This window comes from Meriones unguiculatus, chromosome 4, assembly GCF_030254825.1.
Source record: "Meriones unguiculatus strain TT.TT164.6M chromosome 4, Bangor_MerUng_6.1, whole genome shotgun sequence".
NCBI lineage: Eukaryota > Metazoa > Chordata > Mammalia > Rodentia > Muridae > Meriones > Meriones unguiculatus.
The window spans coordinates 124,685,069-124,706,909 of record NC_083352.1 but is presented as its reverse complement, the minus strand read 5'-3'; the positions used below and the strand labels follow the sequence as shown (position 1 = coordinate 124,706,909).

At 49.7% G+C, this 21,841-nt stretch overlaps 1 protein-coding gene and 1 long non-coding RNA gene across 3 annotated transcripts in view; one reads left to right on the top strand and one right to left on the bottom strand.

Annotated features, from left to right (window-relative positions):
- The first annotated feature begins 11,114 nt into the window (after positions 1-11,114).
- Positions 11,115-21,841, top strand: part of Bpifb1 (BPI fold containing family B member 1) — a 30,948-nt gene continuing 20,221 nt past the window's right edge. Inside the window, exon 1 of one of the 2 annotated variants that reach the window (XM_021647231.2) lies at positions 11,115-11,189. The gene's annotated coding sequence lies outside the window, so the exon portion shown is untranslated. Of the gene's footprint in view, positions 11,190-21,328; positions 21,365-21,841 lie in introns of those variants that run through there. The other variant, XM_021647232.2, reaches the window with a different exon arrangement.
- On the bottom strand, positions 16,052-20,561 carry LOC132653540 (uncharacterized). Its single transcript, XR_009591270.1, has 3 exons — positions 20,439-20,561; positions 18,345-18,458; positions 16,052-16,943 (listed from the first exon to the last, which is right to left on the bottom strand). It is a non-coding gene; the product is annotated as an uncharacterized LOC132653540 (long non-coding RNA).

Sequence of the window (21,841 nt, the reverse complement as noted above, 5' to 3'; positions counted from 1 at the left end):
TTACATGTGTGTAGGGAGCCTAGGTCCCTCCCACGCATGCTCTTTGGTTAGTGGTCCAGATTCTGTGACCCCCTATGGGTCCAGGCTAGTTGATTTTGTAGGTTTTCTTGTGGTATCCTTGACCTCTCTGGTTCCTTCAGTTCTTCCTCTCTCTCTCTCTCTCTCTCTCTCTCTCTCTCTCTCTCTCTCTCTTCCACAAAATTCCCTGAGCTCCACCTAATGTTTGGCTGTGGGTCTCTGCATCTGTTTCCATCAGCTGCTGGATGAAGCCCCTCAGAAGACAGTTATGCTAGGCTCCTGTCTGCAAGCATAGCAGAGTATCATTAATAGTGTCAGGGGTTGGCTCTCTTTCATGGGGTGGGACTCAAGTTGGACCAGTCATTTGTTGGGCATCCCCTCAATTTCTGCTCCATCTTTCTCCCTGTGCCTCTTATAGGCAGGACAAATTTTTGGTTGAAGGTTTTGTGGGTGGGTTGATGTCCCCATGCCTCCTTTGGAAGTCTTGCCTGGTTACAGGAAGTGGCCATTGAAGGCTCCATCCTCCCTGTTGCTAGAAGTCTTAGATAGGGTCACCTTCTTAGATTCCTGGGAGTTTCCCTTGTCCAGATGCTTTTTAAACTGGGTCTCTAACACAGGCTGGCTTCAAATAAACTCCCTATGTAACCTGGGACGACCTGGACTTTCTGGTCCCCCTGCCTCCACCTCCTCACTGCTGGGATACAGGAATCCCAGCACATCCATTACGTGATGCAGCAGCTTGAACCCGAGGCTTCGCTCATGCTAGACAAGTGCTCTGCCCCACCCACCCCCCAGCTGTGCCCTCAGCACCACCTCCAAGGTGAATTTAGTTTTTGAACACTGATGATGCCCAGCTGGGTACTGTAAATGCACCCATCATTCTCACAGTCAGCATGTCATCCCGTATAGCTGCTTACTCCCTGTCTTAGGTTCCCAGGAACCTGGAGCAGAGACCACAGAGGAGTGCTGCTTACTTAAGAGTTGCCTAGCTTTGTGAGTGTGCTGTGCCAAAACAGGCACAGGCACAGTTGTGACTTTCCACAGCACTGAAACGTATTGAATAAGAATAATTTTACGAGCCGCATCGGTTTTGCTGGCTGTTCGCCAAATACTCGTGATTTCCCATTCTGTTCCTCATGGTTGGTGCAGAACAGGTGCTGCGTTTATGTACAGCAAAATGTGGGATTATCCTGCCTCTGTATTGCATTCAAAGTAGAGCCAATGTTGATCTGAAAACCGGAGTCACTCAGGGCAAGGCACAACCAGAAGCCATTGTCTTACAATAGAAGCTTGGAGCATTTCTTTGAACGTTGGGCCACTGGCAAACTCTGAGTCTTTTATTGCAATCTCAATTACTAATATTAACTCTTGGATTATGCTTACATTGTAATTAAATTATGTCTGCGTTTGTGTATATGTGGAAGTTACAGAATGGCTTTGAAAAGATTAAAGGGCAACAGAGGTCAAATAGTTCAGAGAAGTTTAACGAGAGATTGAGGCAGAGAGTTGGTGCAAACTCAGAGAGAGTCACTCCAAGTGGTTAGGTAAGACACTGCTGAACCAGTTGGAAAGCTGCTGGAGGCCACAGAGCCAACGCAGGCTTGAGTCAGCAGGATCGTGGGGCTGTGAAAGTGAAAGTCAGGGCTGGGTCCTGATGGATGGATGGGTGTCAGGGGAACCCCCCCAACACACACACACACACACACACACAAGCCTTACAGTCAGCAGGGAAACATCCTCTAGAGGTGATGAATTAAGCTAAGTCACTCTCATCTTTGCAGGCACTGGGCCAAAACCTCCAAGGTCTGACCTCATGATTTATTCTTCTTACAAACTTAAGTATAGTAAAACTTTGGGAAGGGGTTTACACATGACAATTATAACAACAAAGCTTTAGGCACAGGTACCTAGAATTCCCCTAGGAAGGTAGCAGAGTGCATATGAACTTTCCAATAAGAATGAGCACTATTGATGGTAAACAGAGCTCAGGGCTGGGGCCTAGAAGAAGGATCTGTGATGTATGTGGATAGATTTGTTGGAGGATCAAAGTACATGGGCTCTACGAAAGGATGGGTTCTATTCACTGAGAGACAAAGCTCGGGATTAGGGCCTAAACAAGCTCAGGATATTGGGAGGGATTTAAGTGGAGGCTGGCCCCTAATAGAATTGCAAAGGATCATCAGGTTGTCTGATCACTTTCTCTCTGGCATTCCAAGTGACCAGGTGTCATTAATTCCTTCCTTTGAAGAAAACAGGCCTGCTTGACAATCCTGGTTTCTCCAACGTTTGCTCTAAGCTGTGCTTCCTACAGATGGGTCAACGGGTAGTTAGGAAGGGGGTGCTGAGTGGTAGATAGGAGGGTGGAAGGGTGGGTGGGTGGATAACTGAGTTAAGCACTGGGGACCAAGCTGTGCTGAAGCCCTGGGGCAAGTCAGAAGTTCTCTGCCTGGTGGTGGCTTGTTGCACCCATCAAATAACCGATGACAGGTCAGGCCTGGCATCACTGTCGTCACAGTTAGACACTCTTCTCTTCACAGGGTCCAGGCGAGACTGTCGTGCCCCTCAGTCGTCTACTGTGTTCAAGTCCCCCAGCCCAGCTTTTCTGCTGTGATTTTAATCTGCTGCTGGGCTCACGTGTTCCCCTCTACCTTGATAAGTCTATAGACGGCATCCTTCTCTTTTTAAGAATAGTATCCGTTATTCTGTGCCTCGCGGTTGGTTCAGAACAGGTGTTCTGTTTGTGTACACTGCACTTCAGGGTTATTCTGCCCCCGTGTTTGCATTCAAAATAGAGTCAATTGTTGATTTGAAAAAAATGGACTCACTCAGGGCAAGGCACAGCCAGAAGCCATTGTCTTACCATAACGAGAAACTTGGAGCATCACACAACCTGATAACCCTCACATTACCCCTGAACCCCTAGGTAGGTAACATAAGAAAAAATGATAATTTTCTTTTTTCAATACTGAAACTTTGTTCTCTGCTTTAGTAAATTACCCAGCACTCCTCTCTAAATGAGTAACTAGTGTTGGTAGGAATGCTGAGTCAAAAGTTATCATTATCAGACCAGCCTTGGGAATCACCCTGTATGTGACAGAAAGACAAGGCATGACATTGGGAGTCCTCACCTAAAATGCATGAGTTAAACTCTATCACTCAGGGTGCTTGCAAATTTCAGCAGCTGCAGTTGGGTGAAGAACCAGCCTGCCTCCAACTTGGGCTTAAAAGACACCTTATAGTAAAGACAAACTGGGTTCATTCCTGTTTATGATTAAACCTGTTTCTCAAGAATTGAGCTGTGCCCCACCTTAACTACAAATTGCTCTGTACTTCCTGTTCCAGGAATGGCAATCATGCCTTTGTTTCAAAAAGTTGCTTATAGCCACCTTTCAACCCTGTCAGGAGGAACTAACTTTTCACACTTATGTTCTGCTCCCATGACCCCATCCATTTTGCCCACCAATAAAAGTCTTGTCTTCCTCACCTCCAATGCTTCCTCACCACCTAAGGGGGAGGCAGCCTGTGTATATGGATAAGAAAGCTTGCTTTAATTAATTAATGATGACATGGATCGGAGGTCTTTCTCCTCCCACCTTACTCTGAGGCTTAGAGATGTCACCTGCATACCTCATCCCACGTGGCACAGAAGCAGTGAAAACATGAGCTACCCAGAAAGGATAAAGACCCACTGAAAACAAGTGGTGGGCACAAGGGTAATACAAGGTTCTGTCACCCCAACTCACCGCACCTCAAAACACAGGCCGATTCTATTGTTCTGGCCACTTGTGCCTTCTGAAGACAGAAAAAAAAAAAAAAAGACTGTGAAGTCCTCAATCCAAAAAGTCGTAAAAAAGACTGACACATGAGTGTTCTCAAATGCTTCCTTGTCATAGATATAACCATCTTCTGGTGTTTGCTGACACCTCTCAGGATGAATAAGACTGCAAGAATTCAAGAATGTGTTCTCTAGGATTAAACTCTCCTCCCTTTCCCTCTTTCTCTCTTCCTCCCTTTTCCCCTCTCCTTTTCCCTCTCCCTCCCCCTCTCCCTCTTGTCTCTCCATCCACTTCTTCTCCCTCCTGAGTTTCCACAGCCTCAAGAATATCCTGAGGATAAGGTCACTTGCAGTATGAACTGTGAAGTCTTTCAAATTCTCTACAAACAAGAAAGAACAATATCTTAATGACACACAGCTTGGGCCCTGGAACCTTGGCTAGGCATGGCCAGGGAATGCAGAAAGGACAGACACATTACAGTGAAGCTAGGACCAGGTGGGGTTCTGCTACCACCGCAAACGGGAAGCTCTGTGTATTTATTAGGTACAGCATGGGGAGATGGGGAGGCTGGGGGGACAGGGGGTTGGGGTTAACTAGTGTTTGGTTTCAGGCATCCCTAGGTCCCTACCTAGGGACACAAGCTGTGGCTGGCTACCCTGACTTCTACCTTGAATTCTCTAGCCCAGGAGCAGGATTTCCCCCAGAGGCCCTTCACTGTGTAATCCAGACATTTTGGCTTCCTCTCCTCTCTCTCTCTCCTCACCTCTCTCTTTATGTATCTCTTCTCCTCTTCTCCTTCTCCCTCTCTCTCCTCTCTCTGCATGCCTCTTTCCCTCTCCCCCCTCTCCTCCCTCCCTCCCTCCCTCCATCCCACCCTTCCTCCCTCAGTCTCTCCCTCCCTCCATCCTACCTTTCCTCCCTCCCTCCCCTGCATGTCTGCTGAGAGCTGCTTCCAATAAACCTGAATTTCTATACTATAATTTAGTCTTGCAATTAACTCATTCCAACTTTTCAATGTGTCAATCATGTAGTTCACAGGAGGTCTCTGTGGGGAGCAGGCTCAGACTGTAACAGCGAGAGGAGGAAGCTGCAGCTGCCAGTCTTCACACACACTGTTCAGTAGTCCATAAATGCTCATACTCAGACACACACACACACACACACCAAAAAACCTTTGCCATTCCTCTTGAGCCTGGGTGACAGCTCTGCCAATTTACCATGGGTCAATTGGCCTTGAAGTCCTCAACACAGCAATGCTAATGTCAAAATACACATACCCAAGGACTTCACCCACTCAGGGCTTCCTCGGCTCCTTGCATAGTAACTTCTCAAAAGCACAAGTCAGTCTCACTTATAATCCCCCCATCCATTGTAATGTTACTTTATGTTCTGGTCTGCTTCGTTATATTTTTACACTGTTTTATAGTCACATAGACACAATGATAATAATCTTATACTGTATTCATATATTTTCCTTATTGGCTACCTTCTTAGACTTTGTTCCTTTGTTTTGTGTCATATTCTTAGAACAACATCATCAGTCTTCACCAAAAAAAAAAAAAAAAGTCTTGGAAGATGATGAAAACAGCTGTCTCACAGAACCAAATGGCCCTTGATATTCTGACAGCACAAGGAGACACAGCTCTGTGTGCATCTGCCTGACCACGGGGCAAATTGTGCCCTTGGTCCTCCACAGTTCGCATGCCTATAAATCTGTGCCTGGTTCTGCAGAGGGTTTTGACGACTGGTTTGCATCATGGTTGCCAGGCATCTATCTCATGATAGAAGAAAGTATAAGCCATGCAGCTTTGATTCAGTCTCGGGATCTGGCAAAACTATCTGCTAATGCTTTATTGTATATATATGGTTTGGTGTCTCCCCTCACACAGACAGACGTCAAGAGAAAGCAAGACAGCAACGGAGCAGGCTTAATGAACACCTAAGTGCACGAGGCCCTGACAAGACCCTGACTCCTTTCCCAGTCACAAGCTTTCAGTCTTCTGGGAATACGACAAACAAGACCACACTTTGCTTACCATAGGAACGTGTGTCTTGATTTCCTTATGCAACCCCTGGGATCGATGGTTTGACCGGATCAGCTGTAATCCTATCTGGTGTACCTTGGGAACTAACCTATGACCTCATTTACCAAAAAGGAAAAGGTAGAAAGGGCCTGGGAAAGTGGCTCAGTGGTTAGGAGCACTTGAGGCTCTTGCAAAGGACCTCCAGCTGGTCCCCAGCACCCTCGTGATGGCTCACACCAGCTCTAACCTCAGTTCTGGGGAATCTGACACCCACTTCTGGCCCCCTCAGGTACCAGACACACAGAGAGACAGGCAAACACTCACATATAAAAAGTAAAAATAAACAAGTGTTTTTTTTTAATAGTGGAAAAGCTCTTCAGAAACCCTTCAAACAACGTAACTTGAGAAGTCATGAAAACAGTGACTGAATTGAGCACAGTTCTCTCAGGAAAAGCCTGTGTGCTCACACTTGGCTGTTCTGTGCCTTTCCTAAGAGCTCCCATCCCCACGCTGTACACACACCATGTTAAAGCTGTTTTCTGCTGAAGTCCATCCCTGCTTCCTACTGACTCGTCCTGAAATTCTTTCCCGGGGCACAGGCAAGAATCTGGCCTCACCTGAGTAGAGCTCTGTGAAAAAATAAAACCTGTGGAGTGAGCTGTGGATCTGGTTCCGCCTTGGACATGCCAACATGGGACTCTCCGGGGAGTTTCCGGGCTTTCAGCACCAGGCTGGGACAGCCAAAGCTCCTGGCTTCGTGTCTGATCAGTGGCCCAGTTGCTCCTGTGCTTGCATAACATACACAACACCCCGGGTTCAATTCCCAGCGCTGCGTAAACTCAGTACAGTGACCCAGCTCCCGGGAGGTAGAGGCAGGAGGCTTAGAAGATGAGGTCATCCTTGGCTCTATAGGGGATCCAAGCTCAGCCTGGGCTCCATGAAGCTTTGTCTCAAAAAATAAATGTATAAATAAATCCCAACCCTCCACAACTGTACACAATTTGAACTAAATGTGTAGTGGGCACACACCCACGCAACTGCTAGACTGTCATTAGCGGCGCGCGCTGCTCGCCGGCTCACAGTTGTATCTACCCGTCCTGTCCTTCGCACGTGTTTATACCTGTAGAGGCTGGAAGAGAACATGCGATCACCTGGAGCTGGAGTCACTGGTAGTTGTGAGTGTTGGTGCTGGGAAGGGATCCAGGTCATCTGCGAAAGCAGCCAGTACTCTTAACCCCTGAGACGTCTCTCCAGCCGATATTTTCAGGGTAAATTTTATACATAATGAAATGTACAAAAAGTGCAGCTGCGCACTGCTCCGTATGGGTGTGCGGGGTATGATACGTGCGCGTGGTGTGCACACACATGTATGTGAAGGTGTGTGTGGTGGTTTGAATAAGAATGGCTCCCACAGGCTCAGATATTTGAATGTGTAGTCACCCAGTGAGTAGCACAACTTAAAAAGATTAAAAGGATTAAGAGGCTTGGCTTTGTCAGAGGAAGTGTGTCACGGGGGAAGGGGGTAGGCGTTGAGACAGGCCCAGAATCTTTCTCTCGGCCTACAGAGCAGGCTGTAGCTCATAGCCACTTCTCCGGCATCATGTTTGCCCGCTGCCATGTTCCTTGCCCCATGCTCTCCGCCATGATGATAATGAACTAAACCTCTAAAATTGTAAGCAAGGTCCCAGTGGTTTGTTTCATGAGAATGAGCTTGATCATGGCGTCTCTTTGTGGCAACAGAATGGTGACTAAGACAGCAGACAGCATGTCTGTGGAAACCAGAGGAGAAACCAGAGGAGAATGCTGAGTGTCTCCCAGTCTGCCATGTTCCTTTGAGACCTGCATCTAAGATGGCAACCAGGAGCACCAGCCATCCTCCTGTGTCCACCCCTCCCCTTCTCCCTCCCACATCTCTAGAGTTATAGGTCCTCACACTCAGCCTTTGATATTGATTCTGGAGACGTGAGCTCAGATCCTCGGCTTATACAGCCTGTGCTCTTACCTTCTAAGCCATCTCTCCAGCCTCTGTGCATCCATCATGTCTATTCTTGTTTTTCTTAAACATTTTAAGAGTTCAGAGACATCTCGCCACATTCAGCCCACACTCTTTGAGCCCCCTTTGTGTGGCAAATCAACGTATCTTCTTAGTGCTAACACACCTTAGTGGGGGAAAGAAGCGTTACTGTGATTTGTCCACCGTGTGGCAATGTGCTTAGGGGACAGAGTGGATACGAGTTGACTTTGTCACGTGCCTACCACTGGTGGGACAAGGAAGGGCGGACAATCACACATAAACATTGTAAGAGATCATTGTAAGAGAAGCCCACCAAACAGGAAAAAGTGCAGGAAGGCAATCTTTACAGCCCTTTAAGGAGGGGATTGCCAAGGAGGGGTCTAAATAATGGAGGAGACCAGGTCACCTCTCACTTTGACAGTGAACCTCAGTCTCCCGAATTCTGTCACAATAGTGTTACCTTCTGCACAGGGTCTGGAGAGGATTAATTTGAGTGTGATGTTTGTCCCTGTGAGATTAAATGGGCAGCAAGTGTAGGCGCTGTCCCAGTTGCTCTACTGCAACTGTGCATGCTGTAACATACATCCTTGATCCTACCGAGTGGGGCTCTGGGTGCTGGAGATGCCAGGAATCCCGTGGTATCCTCCTCATGAAGTTCACAGTCCAGGTGGTAAGACAGTGACAGAACAGGTACCTGGAGCTTCAAGGAGACTTGCTAGAAAGGACCTTGGTGACATTTTGGTGGGATGTGAGTGCCTAGGTTTCAAGAACATGGAGACACCTATGCTGAGCTCTCTCTCTCTCTGCCCATCTCTGTTCCCTTCCCATCCAATCTCTCCTCTGTCTCTCTGCCTGTCTGTGTTCCCTCCCCATCCAATCTCTCCTTCTCTGTCTCTCTCTGCCTCTGTCTGATTCTTTCTCTCTAGGTGTATCTCTCTCTCTGTTTCCCTCATCCTTTTAGCTTTCCTCTCTCTTTCTCTCTGTCTGTGTGTGTGTGTTTGTGTGTCTCTCTGTCTCTGTCTGTCCATGTTTCTTTCTGTCTGTCTGTCCCTGTCTCTGTCTCTCTGTGTCTCTCTGATAGGGTCTTATGTACCTCAAGTTAGCCTCAGACTCCCTATACAGTTGAAGATGACCTTGAACTTCTGATCCTCCTTCCTCTGGTTCAAATTCAGGCATGTTAGGCAAGTGTTCTACCGACTGAGCTACACCCCCCAGCCCTTAAGCTGACAAATGGGACATCTCCATACTGGTGAGGGCAAGAGTGCATTTCAAATGAGAAAACAGCTCCATAAGAGCAAAGGAAAATTAACTGCATGATGGCACACGGGAGAATTAGTCACATCAGTGTAGGGGAAACATGGAAAATTGAAGACTGGGCTAACCTCGCGGAGGACTTGAATACTAAGTCAGGAGCCAAACCTTCCTCTGAGGGTCACAAGAAGTCAGTGGCATGCTTTCTTGTAAAGATGGCATTAGCACACCCACAAGACCTGACATTATCAGGTGCTAGTGAGGGAATGGGCTGACAGAACCTTGTATGCTGCGGGTGAAAATACGCGGTGGTGCAGCCGCTTTAGAAAAGGCTCTGGAGGCTTCTTATAAAGCTAATCAAACCCTCAGCCCCATGACTCAATCTCAGCCCAGGAGAAATGAAAACATATTCACAAGTTGACTTGCATAAAACATTTATAGACAGTATGTCCACAACTTGAAACTGCCTGGGGGGGTGGGCGCTTGAATGAAGAGCGAATGACCACACTTTGCCACAATCATACAATGGGAAACTGTGCCCCCGTCAAAAGGATCGGCTGCAGCCCAAATGGATCAAAACGTTATCAGAGATAAGACATGAGTGAGCATGACTGAGATGTGCTTGAAGCCATCAAGAAGATCTATGGCGGAAAAAAGTTAGATCCTAACCCAGCAGTGGGAGCTCCAGGGTACTGGCTGGGAAGGGTCACAAGGAACCTCTCTTGGGTGATGGAGACATTCTGAATCTTGACGAGGGGAGTTGGGCATATGCCTTTGTCAATGCCTTGCAAGCAACACTTTACATTAGGTTTTTCTGTGTGGCACTTAACTAACGATGTTCTTCACCATAATGATAAATATCGACCGTGATGTCATGAGAGTGGCAGCCATGAGCATTACACAGACTTCACGGTCCCCAGGACTGTTTTACAGCTTCCAGAAAGTTCTCTTGTCTAAGGATCAGTACCAGCTATGTCAGGCACTGTTGCAATCTCCCCAAGGGCTTATTCCCACCACACTTTATGTCTGTGGGCCTCCTTTGGTCTCTGGGGAGCTTTGACAAAGGCAACTAATCTTTCGAGCTGACGCCACACATAATCTGTACTGTGAGTTTAAGCCCTCCTTGTCACCATTTGCTTTGAGACCCAAGGGTGGTGTTGAATTCCACAGCAGGTGTCTGTCTTTGATTTCCCTGACTCCAACTCAGCAGGGTAGCTGAGGTGACTAATATCAGATGAACCCAGATATTGAACAAAGAAAGCTATATGGTGGCCCCTCTAAGCTTAAACCAGACTGTTAACAAATATTGAACTCCGGGCTCTAAAACATCACCAGGGTATCGAGGGAAAGGGCACAGATATCGGCAACTTTTTTTTTTTAAATACCTCAACCAGTACCATAGGCAGACGTGTGAAGAATAAAGCAAGTACAGTTTCCATGGCGACCCAGCAGCGCCTGTTGGAAAATGCCTACAGTAAGTCACTAGGGTCAGGCAGGAGGGCTCTGGTTACAGTGACAAGAAATCAATTTGACAGGCTGGGTGGAAGTCAGAAAGCCTCAGAAGAATAAATGAGGAGACCTCAGGGAAGGCCTGAACACCAGAAGTAGAGAGGAGAGGTAGCCAGACTCTCCATTTGTGGGAGACTGGGGGGTGGGGGCAAAGATGGAACAAAGAATGACCAGAAGTCAGGTCTACTCTGCAGAGAAATGGAACAGTCTCTGTCAGGAGCAGCAGACACACATGAAGAGGGGTGGGGGATGAGAGAGGGCACACCAGAGGAAGCACGGCAGGACCAAGGTCCATCCCTCACTTTTCAGTGGTGAACTTGGCTTGCCTTTGTCTAGGGGCCAAACTACTGGTTGCCTCTTTCTCCTGGATGACCTGGTGACCAAATGAGTAAATGTTAGCACAGGAACCCAACCCTGTGAAGGGAACCAGGAGGGAGGTTCCCCTGTGCGCCCTGTTGGCCCCCAGGAGGTCAGACCAAGCAAACACCAGGATATTCAAAGCCCTGGTAGGACCCAGGCCGCAGAGCAGGTGCAGAGGTGAGAGAACCCGCTTCGCTTGGTCCCAGAGGCTCGGCTGCTGGACACAGGCACCCCAAGGTGAGAGCCTGCAATCCGGGTTTTACGTGTGTGGGATGGGCTCAAAGCATTGCTGATGCTGGATATCTTGAGGAGGGTTTTCTAGAATCGGTGTTGCTGTGGCACTGTGGCACTGTCAGGTGCCATCCTGGCACCATCGAGTGGCAATAAGCAAGTGATTTCATTCCTCCTTTCTCAGTCCTTGTGATGATAACTGAGAGAAGCTAGGCATGATGTTCCTGCGTTTCCAACATATCTCCAATTATTCACTTAACTCCCCCTGTGGAGAAGAGAGAGCAAGGGCCCAGAGCATGGCTAAGGGGGTGGGTGCCTGCTTAGCCTGGCTTCTGCATCCAATGTGTGGAGGAGGGGTTGGTCACCAGAGGCCAATAGCATACTCACCTTTGCACTGACGCTTTAAAAAGCCGTTCCCTATCTCTCTCTCTAACAAGGGCTCACCAAGGCCCAATCCACACATGTCTAGGCACCTGTATGGGGCTGCACAGATGAAAACCACAGAAACAAAGGACGTGGCACCATCACAACTAAATACCCACTACACCCAGTTATCACCAGCATCGCCGTCACTATAACTCTCCTGTAACTTCCTGTGGATGGAAAGTGACCCTCTCCACTTTAGGAAATGGGGCACAATTTCCAGCCAGGAGTAGGACCCTGAACTTATTCGAGTTTCCCAATGTGACTTCATGGACCAAAATGCATGTTGACAATTAAGAATCTCAGCAGTTGGTAGGTGGGGGTTGTCCAAGGTGTTTGCGGGCAGGAAAGGATGGTAGCTAAACACAGGTGTCCAGCAGACGCTGGCAGAAGGACCAGAGTGCAAGCACTGGAGTCATGCGGACTTCAGGTCAAATCCTGACTTCCTTTCCTAGTTGCTATGTGACCTTGAATAAGTCACCACCCTGAGGTCTTTACCTGTGTGCTGTGGGTTATAACTGAACTAGCAGGCTCAGGCCCAGCCTGTGGCTGCTGAGCATTCAGAAACGGCAAGGCCAGTCTGCTCTGCACACTGGGCACCCCACTACCCTCTGTGAATAATCAACCCCCAAAGTTGGTTGTAAATCCAGATATATTAAAATTGAAAAGTGAGGGGTGTGTGTGTGTGTGTGTGTATGTGTGTGTGTGTGTTGGGTGTAGGGTGTAGAGACCATCCAATTTTCAGCAGGACTAAAACCTCATAGACAGTGCCATGATGGCCTCTTTAGTTGCTTCCTTGTTCCTGTCCTCACACTGAGAATATGGACTACTGTGGCTTTACATCTCACCCAAAAAACCTTAGTCCAGAAGAACAAGTCCCCTGCTGTATCCAAGGCATACAGAACTCTGTTCACTCATCTGCTGGCTAGGCAGCTCAGGTCTTGGCTGTGGCTCTCTCCTCTCTCTCTCTCTCTCTCTCTCTCTCTCTCTCTCTCTCTCACACACACACACACAGAGAGAGAGAGAGAGAGACAGAGACAGAGAGAGAGAGAGAGAGATTTCCAAAGAAACAGAAATTCCAGAGAGATGCTGGGGGTGACCTCCTAAGCCCACACAGTGAAGTCTCAGGCTCAGCTGCCTCCCTGGGCCTGCCCTGGGCCACTGGTGGGTCCTTTGCTGTCCTGAGCTGGAGCAGAGCAGAAGAAGCTGCCCTGAGAGCCATCCCCACCACGGCCAAGCCTGGGGAGATGAGAAGGACCCATCTGCTCAGAAACACCCTCATCTCAGAGACGCCCCCCCCAACTCCTAGGCCCCCAAAACACACAGCCACACCTGTGGGCTTCCAGACACCGAGTTTTTCCTTCTTCCAGCCAGGGACGTGTACGGCAATCTCAGTGAGTGTGGTAACAGTGTCAGATGCTCAGGCAAAGAGTCCCTTGGGGTTGCAGAGGTGACTCAGAAACTTAGAAGACTTGCAGAAGGCTAAGGCTGTTTGGTGGTTGGCAACCATGGGTAACTCCAATTCCAAAGAATCTAGTGCCATCTTTTGGCCTGCACAGGCTCAGGCACATGGGTGTGGCTGGTGAGCCTGCAGGCAAACCACTCATACACATAAAACAAAATAAATAAATCTTAAAAAAAAAAAATTTAAAAAGAAAACACCTGATCCCAGGCCCTGCTCTAAGCCAACAACACTTAGAGCCTTTCAAGCCCATCCCCCAGGGGTGCTGCTCAGTCAAGGTTAGACAGAGCTGTGTGTCCAGAGGTCTGCCAGGCCCAGGCTGTAGCACACAGAGAGGAGGGGAAACACTTATCTCAGACCACATAATCAGGTGGGGTGGCCTGCTTTATCCAGGTGCCAAAACCTCGCTCTCCATGAGACCTCAGCTCTGTCCAGGCCTCTGCGGTGGCACCTAAAGACAGAAAGAAAGGACAGAAGAAGAGAAGAGAGTGGTAGAGAGAGAGACAGGGGTAGGGAGATAGGACAGGACAATTGACTATGAGAAAGAAAGGAAGAGAACTAAGGAGACAGAAGGAAAGAGGCAGAGGCTTGGAGAAGAGAGAGAGCACTCTGAAGAGACCTGGAGCTCAAGGCAGAACAGCAGTCCTCAAGGCACGACTCAGAATCAGACAAGTGTCCCACCCAAGGGAGGTTCTGGTATAGACTGCAGCATCCCAGGATGAGCCAAGGACCCCTGCTATCTACCTTATGCTTGCCACAGAGTTCAGACAAGCCCCCAGGCTCACTGTCTCATCCCTGTGGGGCCTCACATGGAATTCCTCCCTCCCCCATACCGACTTCTCAGTTAAACATCTCTGATCTGGCCTCTCAGTGCCTGTGTTCTCCAGAGGCCTCGACAGGGATCCTGGGGACAGTCACACCCTAGAAGGGTGCCAACCTCTGTCAGCACCGATCTTCTGCTGTGTGCTCCTTCTGTCCTCACACAGCCTGTGGGTCCCACACTCTCAGGCTCTGACAACAGTCCCCATGCCAACCTCCGTGCTAGCATGCCACGCTTGACCTGAACTCCATACAGCTGACGCAGGCGTCATGTTGTCCTGGGTCCTGTCCTTAAAGCACCTGGTCTCTAGCCTCCTCCGATCACATGCTGCCAGTGGAGGAAAAGGCACAGCATCACCATTGCCTGCCGTAAACTCTACAAGGCCACTCAGCACCTGCCAGGACCTGACTGGGAGCCAGCCCCATCAGGGCAGAGCCCTGGTCCTCATTTCCAGGCAGAGCTGGAACTGAGCCTAGTTTAGCCATGGTTTTTTTGCATTCAGTTTAGTCTATTCCTGCCCTACAAAAGAGGGATTATGCCCCAGGAAGGTTCCAGAACCGGGATTTCCGGGCTGATGTGACTGTGCTTTTGTTGCACTTATCAGTGGTGGGGTGGCAAAGTCTCCAGCTAACTTGGAGTACGCAGACAAAGGCCCTGGGAAAAGGAGACCTTCCTGCATAGCCTTGACCCCTGCCAACCTCCTTCTACTCGTTTTCAAGTTGTATAGTGTGGTGGTTTGCTGATGAAAAAAACAAAAAGCTTTGTGTAAATCTTAGAATCTCCAAGGAGATCATAAAAGGAACCTGGGATCACGTCACCAAAAAGAAAAGAAAAAGCAGCCAGATGTTATTGCAGGGGTCGTATCCTTCCGGAACACTCCCTCGGTGAATTTCACTTGCCTCACTCTCTGAGTGTTGTTTAGTGACCGCTGCCTGGTGGCTCGGGACCGAATAAATCCCGTTACTGGACATTTACATCAGCTCTGCTTTGGGCACAGTACACATGACACACTGCAGCTAGCATCCTAACAATTCTCTTCCCAAACTACTGGGCAATTCCTTCAGCAGAGCGCCCCAGCCACACGCACCTGCCAACCATGAACCAAGGGCTGAACCTGTCTCGGAATACACGGCGGGTGCTTCAGTCCTACCTCTTCTGAATTTCTGCTGAGCTCCCTCCATGATGGACAGGCTTATACAAAGCAACCTGACCAAGGGTATCTATCACAGAACTTGCATCTTTTGTTTGCATCTGGGGAGACTGAGGCCGGATATAGGAACCAACTTATTCAAAATCAAGCCAATGGAGGCCATGGCAAACTCTGAGTCATTTAGAGGTTCTTCTTTCCATTTTGTAGTGTCTTTAGGATTTTACCAGGACAGTCTTCAACAGGGAGGGGGCAGGAGGCAGAAGTGAAAGGCCTCTCTGTGTTGCTCATGGCAGACATTGCTTAATCAATTGTCACATCTTTTTCTGCTGGACCCAGACCCCTGAGGACATCAACAGCCATGACTGGTCTTGGCACAATCGTGAATCCTCACTGATGCCAAGAACAGCCTAGAGCAGTTTGAAGTCTTGCTTTTCTTCCCTTATCTCTTCTGGCAAGCGCGCTGGTTTCCCCCTGACCAACCTGCCACGCCATGCCTTCCCACACCCTCTGCAACCATAGCTTTCTCCAGAAAGGCTGTCCACATTTGCTGGACAAAGCGGCAGAGCAAGTGACAAAGTGGGGAAGAGCTGGTCTAGTTTCTGGCGCCTGCTTTGGGGCTGTGGGAACTCAGGCATGTCACAGCTCTTCTCCTAGACCCTGATTCATCTAGAAAAGGGGGGAGTACCAAACTGCTGTTTTCTCCTCCCTGGGACTGCTTGATGGTCAGTAGAGCAGAGGTTGATGGTCTTTTCCACTCCACCTCTTGCTGTACCTGGGCAACCAGCTTTGACATGGCATGGCCTCTCTCCTCAGCCCTAACCTAACCCAGTCTGCCTTGGATGACTGGTGTCTGTCCTCATTCTCACCATCTGAGAATGGAGTAGGTGGAGGAGAGAGAAGAATGTGCGCCCCAACTGTGGCAAGGCGCCCCAGCTTTCTGCGGGCAGAATGTGATTAGCACTGGGCCTCGGCAGCACTTTGTGGAAGTGTGTGGGGTTTTTTTTATTTTTATTTATTTATTACGATTTGTTCACTTTGTATCCCAGCTGTAGCCCCCTCCCTTGTCTCCTCCCAATCTCACCCTCCCTCCCTCTTCTCCTCCCATGCCTCTTCCCCAGTCCACTGATAGGGGAGGACCTCCCCACCCTCCATCTGACCCTAGCCTATCAGGTCTCATCAGGTCTGTCTGCATTGTCTTCCTCTGTGGGCTAGTACTGCTGCCCACCCCCCTCAGGTAGAGATGATCAAAGGGCCAGCCACTGAATTCATGTCAGAGACAGCCCCTGTTCTCCTTACTGGAGAGCCCATTTGGAGACTGAGCTGCCACGGGCTACACCTGTGCAGGGGTTCTAGGTTATCTCCATGCATGGCCCTTGGTTGGAGTATCAGTCTCAGAAAAGACCCCTGTGCCCAGATTTTTTGGTTCTGTTTCTCTCCTTGTGGAGCTCCTCTCCCCTCCAGGTCTTTCTATCTCCCCCTTCTTTTCTTTAAACCTCTCTGCTGAGCTCCCCAAGCTGCCTCCAGTCCAAGGCAGAGCTCCCTGCTATCCACTCTCCCCACTGGACCATCCAGCCCTCCCTGGCCCCCTCAGTCACTGCCTTATTGGTGTCACCGCATCTCCTCCCCAAACCATGATCTCTGGCAAGCAAGAACTCAGTTCTGCTGTGTCCACACCAGCTTGGACACCATCCACAGCAGTGATGTCACAAATACGTATGCAGCTCCTTGGCATGTACAGAACTCAGCCCATGTGAATCACACTCCAGTAACTCCTCCAGCTCCCAGGTGGTCTTGGGAGAGCCTTCTCCCTCTAGGCCTCCTCTTCTTTCCTGGGAGACCACAGCTGCCCCTTAAGAAATGCCTTCACAGAGATGGATGTAGTGGTCATGCTTGTAATCCCAGCACCTGGGAGGCAGAGGAGGAAAATGGAGAATTCAAGACTAGCCTGGAGGACATAAGAAAACCATCTCCAAAAATAGAAAGGGGGAAGGGAGGTGGGATGAGGGAAGGAGTATAAGATAGGAATGGGGGGAGGGGTGCCATCACAACTATGCTCTTCCCCCTCCGATTGCCCTTATTACCACTAGTTGAATCAGGACCCCTGCATAGCAGAACTGAGAGCTGTGTATTTGCCATCCACCACCACCCTACCGTCACCTCCCACGTGCCTATACTGTGGCCTGCCCATCTCCTTGTTGCATAGCATCTGTGGAGTTGCAGGGCCTAGCACACGTGAGTTTTCAGGTCTGCTTCCAGCAAATTCTGGTGTGAACACCTACCAGCGTATAGCCAGAAGCACCCTGCTCTAGCAAAGGCCTCTCCAAGGACAGAAACTGCACCTTGGAAGAGGAGGAGGAGTCAGGCCTGGGAGAAGGCACAGCATGTGCAAAGGCCCTGAGGTGGGCATGAAAGGAAAACAGGGCAACCTGGTGAGAAATGAGGGCTCAGATGAGCAGGTAGCCGTGCTGGGTCTTACAGAGCTTGGTTCTCATGCAAGAGCACTGCAGGCTTTGCAAGTTTTACAAAGCACAGGGCCAAGGGCTGCTGGGTAGAAGTGGGTTTTTGGTAAGAGGGGCATAAAGGTGAAGACACAGACAGGACAAGGGAGGACGTTTTAAGAATGGAGGAAGGGAGGCTGCAGGAAGATGGCTCTGTGCATGAAGTTGCTGCTGGCCAGGTATTCAGACCTGAGTTTGGATCCACCACCCACACAAAAGCCTGGGCAGCAGCATGTGTGTGATCCCAGCTCTAGCTAGGACCAGAACCAGGTGGGCTCTGGGGACTCACTGGCCAGCCAGTATTATTGAATCAGTGAGGGCCAGGTTCAATGAGTCTCAACAATAAGATGGACCTGGGGGCTAGAGAGGTGGTTCAGAAGTTAGAGCATTTGCTGCTCTTCCAGAGGACCTGAGTTTGGTTCCCAGCACCCACACCAGATGACTCACAACTGCCTCCAACTACACATCCAAGGGATCCTCTTCTGCCCTCTGCTGGCACCTCCACACACATGGCATAGACTCACGCAGACACAGACACAGCAATAAAAACTATAATGATGATGATGATGATAATAATAATAATAATAATAATGAAATGCAAAGTCATAAAGGGCATAGCACCAGAGTAGACACCTGACATTAACCTCTGGTGTCTGCATGTGTGTGCACAGATGCACTTGAGCGCACACACACGCACACATACACATATACACACACCGAATAAATACATAACTTTTAAAAGCACAGAGGACTAAGGAGTAATGGAGGGACAGAAGACAGGTGACACCCCCAGTCACAGGGTACATACCTTGGGAATATAGTATGGGCTTTGAGGACTCACAGGAAGGTACGCTGACAGGAACCAGGCTGGGCAGATAGTCCCTTCTGGACTGGGCCTTGAAGGTAGCTAGCGAGGGTAGCTCTGTAACGGTGGTAGAATCGCCATTCAGGAAATAGTGATCCAGCCATTTCTCTCCAGAAGGGAGCAGAGGCCACAATTCACAGCACAGGAGAGGGTGAAAGTCAGGTCTTAAACTCCAAGGTTTCCTTCTGGCCAGGACCACAGAGGAGCTTTGGGGGTTTTACTTAACTTTAAATTTTTATTTTATTTTATGTATACGGGTGTTTTGCCTGCATGTGAGTCTGTGAACCAAGTGCTTGGATAGTGTACAGAGAGGCCAGAGGAGGGTGTCGGCTCTTCCAAAAGTGCAGTTACGAACAGTAACTGCCATGTGGATGCTGGGAATCAAACTCGGGTTCTCTGTAAGAGCAGCCAGTTCTCTTAACCACTGAGTTACCTCCCCAGGCCCACAAAAGATCTTTTGTAAGGTGTGAGGAGTCCAGGGAAGGTAATGCACACAAGGATGTGAGGATCTGAGAGAGATGAGACCAGAGGAAGAGGTGCAGGGCAGGGCCACATGGGGCCAGGTACACAACCCAAGGTTTGGTGATGCCTGTTCAACCCTGACTAGGCTGAGCCAACAGGCAGGAAGCAGGAAGCTGGAACAGATATGGGCATTGGCCTTGGCACCAGTTCCACCACTCCACAGTGGGACATTGTCCCTGGGCAGCAGGCATGGAAGCTGAGGAACCAAACAGGGGAGTGCGTTTCTCTGCGCATGTGCCTGAGACATTGGTAGGGTCCTTCCAGGGAGCCCTCCTGGCTCAGGAATAGCTTGCTTTGGATACTCAGGACCTATTGTATGTTCCAGACACAGCAGGATGCAAACCACACTTCCCTCCATGACCAGCCAGGGACTGTGTGACCTCAGGGACAATGCCCCTCTCTCATCAGACTACAAAGGAAAACAAGACTCTACCATGGATTCCCTAGCCTTAATCTATAGTTTACCACTTTCAGATCAATGCCAAGACGTGTGTCCAAGTGGGTCCAAAGATCACATTGTTATCCCTGCTGACCCTAACATTAACCAGGGGTAACCAGGACAGTGTGGTTTGGAGTGTGTGGCCTACATTAGGGGAGTGGGCTCACATCCCCTCTCTGACATTCTGGTTCTGTGACCTTGAGCAAATCACTGAGCCTCTGGTGCTCCTGGGAAAATCAGGGCTGTTAATTCCCCTCTGTTGCTGTGTGGCTAAGTGAAATCAGCCTGTGTCCAGGTGGGGTTAACAGGGTCCCCCCGGCCAGTTCACACTTGAACCTTGGTCCATCGCTCATTATTCTTCCACTCCACAAACACTCACTACATTCTGCAGTGTGGACAAGGCAGAGGGGTGCACTGGTCATGAAATGGCCGAGAGAACGCCTGTGACGGGGGTGTATGGCCCACGCCTCAGCTGATACTCTCACCGGCCTGGTGGACAGCACCGCCATATACCAAGAGGGTTATGGAGATGTGAAGCGCCTTGCCCAGGGAAGCACAGCAGAGACGTGGCGGAGGCGGGATTCAAACCCACTCTCTTAAAGGAATCAGTGAGCGGAGATGTGGGATCCTTGCTGCACAGGCAAGGCTGAGGCCATGCCTCCCTCCTTTCCGGGAGGCTGCCCTGACTAAACCATCTAATCGCCTCTCTGTAAGCCTCATCTTGTTGTAAGCAGGAATGACAGCCCCAAATGCACTGCTACTGACCAGTCCTCTGAGTAGGCCCAGTGTCCCCATTATGTACCCCCTAAGACAGAGGAGCTCGAGTGTGCCCCTTTCACATATGAAAACGGAGTCCCAAGTCTGTCTGTTGAAGAGGTGAAGCCAGGACTTGAACCTGCTCTGTCCCCTAACACACATGCTATGTCGACCCGGCTGTAGATATGTCCCCAGATGGCTTCGAAGCCAGAGCCCTGACTTTTCTGTTTGCTGACTGTAGAGGCTGGCTCCTCCTCACTGCTGTCAGGATGACTGGCTGGCCATGGGGTCATGAGGTCATGAGGATGATGCCCACCAACCTAACTGATGGAAAACACGAGGTGACGTGTGCCATGTCGGAGATGTTCATTCACCGTGACTGCTACTCTGCCCGCGGTGGTTCTGTAGAGGCACGGAGATCTTTGCACCCACGGAGAAGCACTGGGGGAGCACAGAATGTTAAACACACAAGGTTTACACACGAGGTTGACCCTTCAGGGGAAGGAATATGTAGCCCGTTGCCCACCCAAAAGGCTGGGAGAGGACGTGTTTACTAGCCTGGTGACCTCTTGCTCTATCTTGTGGCTGGGGACTTTTCCAGCACCAGGCCCTCCCCAAGACCGTGACGGTAAAATTGTTTTTCTCAGCCCATCTACAGAACCTATCTTCATGGACTTTATAAGCGTGTCGGTGTAGTCACATCTGATCTGTACTTAGCTTACTTTGTTTCTCAAAAAGACTTGTTATGTACGCTTTGTTGTGACTGTGACAATGAGTTAATAATCACAAGAAAAAGTTTTCACCAAATTGTGCTGTGCTTAATTAAATATGCCTAAAATCAACCACTCAGGGTCAGACTCCAGAAGTTTGAACCAACACCAGCTACTGAGTCATGCTGAACCGAACTGCCTTCTTGCTCAGGATGCAGGAATCCCCTTGTAAGGCTTGCTGTGGGCCTGAGCCACCTTCCTGACATGCGCCCCAGAGTCCCTTCTTGCCCCTTCAGCCAGCTTGAACCCTCCTTTCTCCAACCCTCAGGAAGCTGGAGTTCTTAGACTGCTTTCCAGGAAGGGCTTTGGTTCACCAAGAGCTACAAATATTTACCTTGGAGACCTCAGCCCAGTCTGAGATCTTGGCCCACATGCTCAGGGTGGCTGCCCAAGTCAGGATTGCAGGATATAAGACTGGGTCTCCGGACCCGACTCCCGGAAGAGGAGCAGGCAGACCAGGACTCCAGCACATCCAGGTAAAATGTGGGGAGGGGCTAGAAGCCTGGGCAGGGTCTTCACAAGGATACCTGCTGAGGGCAGCCCACCTGCTGAGGGGAAATTGAGCCTAATAATGCCCCTGACAGCGGCGGCTCCTGGGGCCAAACAGAGAGGCAGAGAGGTGATGGTGCTCTCATCCAAATGCCATGAACAAAGATGGAGGCATAAGGCATGTTAGTCTTTCCCAGTCCTCAGTCCAGGAGCTTCAACCCACTCTGCATACACTGGCCGTGCAACCTGTGTGTACTGAGCTGTTGCTGGGGACAAAGAGAAGCATTGGTCACATCAGCCCTCAAAGAACTCCCAGGTGATCATTGTAGGCTTAGTGTACTTAAGAAAGGCCCAGGACCACAGAGAGAGAGTCAGGGAAGGCTTCCTGGAAGAGATGGCATGTGGGAATGCAAGGCTGAGTGAGCGCTGAAGAAGAACAAAGGCATGCATGATGAGGGAAGGAG